The following is a 7,421-nucleotide window of genomic DNA, read 5'->3' as shown; positions in this document are numbered from 1 at the left end:
GGCTCCAAAAAAGGCAGGAGGCTTGGGAGATGGTGATACAGTAGTTCGAAATACAGCCTTACTTTTTAAGTGGTGGTGGAGATTTTCGAAAGAGGACTGCCCGTTATGGAAGAAAGTTGTCTGCTCCTGTAATAACATGAACCCCTCTGAGATGCTGAGTGGCCAGCCGATACCTACAAGAGGGGGTCCATGAAAGGAGATCTGCCAATTACAAATCAGAGAGCCCCATGTTAGAGAAAGGATGATCAGAGGCTTGTCCATGGAGGTAGAGAATGGTGGAACAACCCGGTTTTGGGAGGATAACTGGTTACCTGGTGGTCTGTTGAAAGATGTGTTTCCAAGACTGTTCTCGGTCTCAAACTTGAAAGGATCTGTTATAGGAAATTGTGGGTTTTGGGATGGGTTAGAGTGGGGGTGGAGCTTTCAATGGAGGAGATAGTTATTCCAATGGGAATTGGAGCTACTAAACCAGCTTCATGAGAGGTTACAAACAGTTAAGCTCACAAGTGAGAGAGAGGATAGTGCGATATGGAATTTTCATAAATCTGGTTTATTTTCGACTAACTCCTTTGTGCAGGTGATGCAAGCAGAAATTCTTCCGGCGGACATCACGAGATATAGCTTCACTAGTGCTATTTGGAGAGGTTTCGTACCTCCCAAGATCGAGCTGTTTTCTTGGTTTGTGTTAGTCGGCAGAGTAAATACCAAAGATAGATTGTGTAGACTAGGCGTTATTGAACCGAATGATAACATGTGTGTGTTGTGCTGTAAGTCTATAGAGTATGTGTTTCATTTGTTTATTGGGTGTGAGATCACTTGGCAGGTGTGGAGTGCTTGGCTGTTTGCTCTTGGAAGGCTCTAGACAATGCCAGGTTCACTAAAGGAGCACTTTCAAAGTTAGACAAGTGGTTCAGTGAGGAAGGAGGACAGCAGGCGGTGGTTCATGGGTTTTTATGCTGTTATATGGACAATTTGGGTTGAAAGGAATGCGAGGATCTTCAGAAATCAAGCTACTAGTGTGGAGGGAATTATCAGCAGGTCGTTTGAGTTCTCTGAGAAATGGTTTGGTGGTGAACCCTATAGTTGTTGATGGCAATGCCGTAGATAACTAGGGGATATCACGTACTTGGTGTTGTTGGTCTATACTGTTTGGTCTTTTAATGCTCCACCTTGTTTGTTGAGCTCTTTATTTCAAAAAAAAATTATAATATTTTTATTAGACTTTTATATGCAAAAAAAAAAAAATTGAGTAATGAAATTATATATATATATATATATATATATATATAAACAACTCTTAAAATTTATAAGTCATTACTCCTTAATTATTAGTTATAACTATGTAAGTAACTGTGTTTTAATAAATTGTAATGTACGAAAGATTTTAGTGAATCTACATTATTTTTGTGACAATATATAATATTAATAAATCAATCATATTAATGCTTTGAGTTCATTCATCGTTATATATATATAATTGTTAGTAGCAAGTGTATTTTAATATAAAGATATCAAATGTAATTATTAATTTTATTTAAAAAAATGACAAATTAAGTAAATATTATAATATGAAAAAATTTAGGGAGCCAACATTTTTATTAAAATTTAGCCAACACTTAACCAGCAAAAAGAAAAAGTGAATAATTTCATATCATTGGATATAACCTCAGACCATAAAACACTAATAATAATTAATTGATAGTTATAAATTACAAAATTTACATACCCTCTAGCATATTTCTTATAATATTATTAAAAATTGATTAACATTTTTAAAGCATGTGCTAGTTAGTCATGTTAACTTGATCTCTACTCCTCATACTTCCTTATCTTTGTAATTTTAACAAATTTTTTTAAGTAAGTTTGAGTGTTTTTACATAAAAAATAGTAATAAAAATAGAAAAAAAAATGGGAAAAGATGATTGTATTTTGAACATTGAGAATGTAATTGTTTAATCTCTAATAATTTATCATTTATTATAATGTAATTATTACAAAGGAGTATAAGAGACTCTAGATTCTAATTTTAATTATAATTGATCGCATGTTTGCGGAGAGGTGTGATGCTGTCGGTTGAAGGATGGGCGGCGACGGTTGGGATCTGGGTGGCAGTGGGCTATGGGGGAGGCTGCACGGTTGGTAGCGGTTGGGCAGCACAAAGGAGGCTGTCCGGGACTTGTGCGGCTCGATCGGACGTTCGCGGAGAGGTTGGGCGGTGTCGGCTGAGGGCTGGTCGGTGGCGGGAGTTTGGGCGGCGACAGCTAGAATCTGGGCGGCGTCTGATTGGAGATGGGGAAGTGAAGCAGCTGCTGGGTTACTCTGCAGACCGAAGTTTGCGAATAAAGGAGGGAGGTTAACGTGATAATGGGTGTACCTGATTTGGTCCTTATTTTTTAAATTTTAATATCTGAAATAATTAATAATTAATTAATAAAAAAATTTATTCCCTTTTTCTTTTTTATTCCATTGTTTACGTTATTTACCTCGCTCATTGTTTTTCCATATTTTCTCATATTACACTAAACATTATTTACCTAGTATTATAATAATAATATTTTAAATTTATTAAGAAAATATTGTATCATATTTTTTAGGTCAAATAAGTCCTTAATAAATAAGCTTTTGACTAATTTGACATCTAAATGATATGATTTTGTTTGAATGAATAGAAATAAATAAGCTCTAACCAATTTGGATTTGAGAACAAATAGGTCTAATCCATTTTATGTTGGCATTCAACGTCCAACTCAACAAATTAGCATAACACGCTAGTGACTTCCGTTAACAGATGACGGTAGTACTCGTAGAAAGATCATGTTATCTCATAAAAATCAACAATAAGGACCGAAGTAGATCTCTCTTTTCTTTGTTCAGAAATTACATTTTCATTTAGAGAAAAAAGACAGGAGTTGAGTTGGTACGTTACTAAAAAAAAGCAAAAAACCAAAAAGCACATTCTCTAATTTTCTTTATTTCTCAATATTTAAATTTGAAACTCTAATTATAAACTTATTATATTTAATATTTATTAAACAAATTTTAGAATTCATAATTTGTAAACTAATAGAATTAATCACAATTGTTCTTGTGTACGTAATCTGGACGTAATTCAGTGTCTAAGAGTCAACGCCGAGTTGTTTCCTTCAACGCTGAGCTATAGACTTGAAAGTTCCGAGCTTGTGTCCAGAGAGATATCACGTCTTGGGAGAGTATGAGCAAAGGGGGAGAGTACCTGCAAAAGGCACTCCGATGCTTAAGTTAGTATTGTGAATTTAGTATATATTTTGAGGATAAGATGGCATACCTTTATAGATGAGGTAAAAAGGGTCGATTATGTTTCCGTTGATTGTCTGAATTGAAGAGTAGTTGTTAGGTTTTAATAAGAGATATTGTCTGGTCGGATGTTTTTATTCCAAAATATAATTCGTTGAGTATGATTGTAACGTATAACGCCGAGTTATGGTGCATAATGCCGAGTTATTGTATATAATGCCGAGTTATAACATCGAATTTGTAATGGTCGTATCATAGCCCCCAAGTTTTGCCTGGGAATACGTTTTAATGAAGTAGGTTGAGCTTTTGTTGTTGAGAATGGTTTTCTTCATGTATAGCTGTTGTATTTTAGAGGAGTTGAGAGTAAAACTCCCATTTTCAAAATTTCAGTGTCAAGTGTTGAGGCAGTTGAACTATGTCCCATCTCAACTTCATCCCAATTGATGGGCTTTCTTACAAAGCTTTGAGGTATTGATGGAATATCTGGAAGAGAAACCTTCATTGGAGCTTTTCTTTTCCCTGTTCCATGCTAAAGGTGTTTGGAAAGGTGGCTGGATTAACCTGAATAATTCACCAGGTTTTGCTATTTTTAAGCTATATAAGTCTTCTTTTAAAGACTTTAAAGAAATGTATCTGAAAGTGAGAAGAGTTGAGGATGACTTTCCATTCTATTTAGATAAGGATTTAGGGGAAAATTTTTCATTGTGGTGGTGTTCGGAACCGCAGAATATCCTCGGATTTGAAAAACTAAATCCAAGAAATGAATATATTATTGAGTATTTGGTGGAAGTGATCGATTGAAGAAAACTAATATCGGTGTTTGATCTGTTGCAATGGGATGAAAATAGGCAGGCAGTGATAGATTATTTAGATGAGCTTTCTGAAATATTATTGTGTGGATAAAATTTAAACATTGTGTTGATTGTTTGAATTTATTTGCTTTCAGGAGAAAAATATCCCGGGGTATCCGCGGCGACCTTAAGGGCTCAGGTGAAAAGTAAAAACCTCGAGAAGGAGGGTTCGACTTCAAAGGCGGATAAAGCTGTTGGTGCTGGTGAGGTTAATCAGCCTAAACTGAGAAGGAGAAAAGTTATTTTGAAAAAGAGGAAAGCTGATATGGTGGACTTGTCTGAGGGTTCTGAGGAAGATAGAGATGAGGTTCCAACTGAGAAGATTCATGGTTTTTTGTGAATCAGAAGAAATTGCATGACGTTGCTGGTCAAAGCGATGGCTTGTCTTTGTGGGGGAAGGATTATCCGTACATGGTTGTTGCCGATGAAGTTTGTCAGACCCCGGCAGATGTGAATTTGGCGGACAAGGTTGGAGACGATGCCATTGATCAATCTATGCAGGTATTTGTTTGTTATTTGTTTGATTGTGGTTGATATATAGATAGACATATCTTTTATGGTTTTTGTGTTTTCAGCCATGGTGGTTGGTCTTCGGCTAGCGAGCTTAGGGCGCAGCTAGGAAAAGAAACATAAAAAAATTACCGAGGAAAAGGAAGATCCTAAATTAAAAAAGGAGTTGGATTTGAAGAATGCTAGGGTAACTAAATTGGAAACCAAGCTGTCTGAGATTGAGAAAGAGTTAAGGCTGACAAAAGAAAATTATGCAAAGGAAGTTGAAGATGTGAAGAAGAAGGAAGCCGACCTCTCTAGTATGAGTACTCGGATGATTGAAGTGACAGCAAAATTGAAGGAGATGGAGAAGAGAAAGGAAGCAGAGATCCTGGATTCCTTTGTGGAAGAGTTTGAGTGAGCTTCACAACAGGCGAAGTTCCTTGCTCCTGAGTTTGATTTTTCTCAGATGGATCCAGGGAAGATAATCCAAGATGGAGCTATGGTGGACGATGATGGTGCAGCTGAAGAAGAAGATGAAAATATTGAGTAATTTTTAGTTCTAAAATGTGTTTGTATATTTGTTGAACTTAGTTATTTGATTGCTTAGGGGTTGGTTTTCTCTAGATAGAGCTATGGTGAACTTTATATTATGTTGATTTCTAAAGACAATTTGATGGTTTAGATGCATTTGTGAAAATTGTTTTTAGTCGCGGTGTGTCCGGTAAAGACGTTTGCATGATCTGTCTGATAGTAATACGTTTAAACGTTTGTGTGTTTGGTTGACCTTAGTCAATAGTTTGTTTGATTATGATACCTTATAGTATGTTTGCTTGACCTTAGTCAATAGTTGTTTGATGCTTATATCCGATAAATATATAATTGAGAAGATGGATTGTTGAACATAGATCGGCATATTGTAAGTTAATTGGCGAAGTCCTATTATTATGAGTAGAAGTCCGTAGGGTAACAACTTGAATTCAAAAAGAAAAAGATGCTCAAATCAAGATAGCGTAAATTAAAAATATAGGATTCCATATGTATTGATAGACCTTTGGTTACAAAGATGCAGGTAGGCAAGTCTCGTTAAAGCCTCTCCAAGCAAGACCCTTTTTGGGAAAAATCTTGTGAGTAGGAAAAAGAGTACTTGCCTGACCCTGACTTTTAACTGAAATATTGTTTTAAGGAGGAAACACAAGTATTGGGTAAATTTGTACCATTCAGAGATTGCAATCTATAAGCTCCATTTCTGAGGACTTCAATAACTCGGAAAGGACCTTCCCAGTTTGTGGCGAGCTTCCCGTCTGAAGGGGGTTTTCTAGCTTGTTCAGTTCGTCTGAGCACCAAGTTGTTTACCTGGAAGGACCTTGGGTGAAGTTTCTGGTTGTATCGCCGAGCTATATGATGTTGCATAGCTCGGTGTTTGATGGCTGCCTGGTGCACGAAATTACAATCACACTTTTGTAATTCCGCACAACTAACCAACAAGTGCACTGGGTCGTCCAAGTAATACCTTACGTGAGTAAGGGTCGATTCCACGGATATTGTCAGCTTGAAGCAAGCTATGGTCATCCTTGTAAATCTCAGTCAGGTGAATTCAAATGGTTTTGAATTTTTGATAATTAAAATATAATTAAAACAGAAAATAAGATAGAAATACTTATGTAATTCATTGGTAGGATTTCAGATAAGCGTATGGAGATGCTTGTTGCTTCTGAACCTCTGCTTTTCTATTGCCTTCATCCAATCATGCGTACTCCCTTCCATGGTAAGCTGTATGTTTGGGGATCACCGTTGCCAATTGATTCTAGCTTATACCACGAAGACTCTGATCTCACGGAATGGAGGGCTTTGTTGTCAGGAGAGGCAATCATGCGTCGTGAACTAGGAGGCTAAAAGATACACACTCAAGCTATTGCAGATAGAACGGAAGTGGTTGTCAGGCACGCGTTCATAGGTGAGAATGATGATGAGTGTCACGGATCATCACATTCATCAGGTTGAAGTGCGAATGAATATCTTAGAATAAGAATAAGCTTGAATTGAATAGAAAAACAATAGTACTTTGCATTAATTCGTAAGGAACAGCAGAGCTCCACACCTTAATCTATGGGGTGTAGAAACTCCACCGTTGAAAATACAAAAGTGATGAAGGTCCAGGCATGGCCGAATGGCCAGCCTCCCAAATATGAAAAGAAGCTCTCTAAAAGATGATCAAAAGATCAAAAGATGATCCAAAGATGAAAATACAATAGTAAAAGGTCCTATTTATAATGAACTAGTAGCCTAGGGTTTACAGAAATAAATAAATGATGCAGAAATCCACTTCCGGGGCCCACTTGGTGTGTGCTTGGACTGAGCATTGAAGATTTTTCGTGCATAGGCTGTTCCTGGAGTTAAACGCCAGCTTTGGTGCCAGTTTAGGCGTTTAACTCCAATTCTGGTGTCAGTTTGGACGTTTTACGCCATAATTCCTTGGGCTGACTTTGAACGCCGGTTTGGGCCATCAAATCTAAGGGGCAAAGTATAAACTATTATATATTGCTAGAAAGCCCAGGATGTCTACTTTCCAACGCAATTGAGAGCGCACCAATTGGGCTTCTGTAGCTCCAGAAAATCGACTTTGAGTGCAGAGAGGTCAGAATCCAACAGCATCTGCAGTCCTTTTTTAGCCTCTAAATCAGATTTTTGCTCAGGTCCCTCAATTTCAGCCAGAAAATACCTGAAATCACAGAAAAACACACAAACTCATAGTAAAGTCCAGAAATGTGATTTTTGCATAAAAACTAATAAAAATATAATAAAAAT

The sequence above is a fragment of the Arachis ipaensis genome, chromosome B2, assembly GCF_059453495.1.
Source record: "Arachis ipaensis isolate K30076 ecotype BB chromosome B2, ASM5945349v1, whole genome shotgun sequence".
Classification (NCBI taxonomy): Eukaryota; Viridiplantae; Streptophyta; class Magnoliopsida; order Fabales; family Fabaceae; genus Arachis; species Arachis ipaensis.
The sequence above is the reverse complement of the archived record's forward strand: the minus strand, read 5'-3'. Positions refer to the sequence as shown.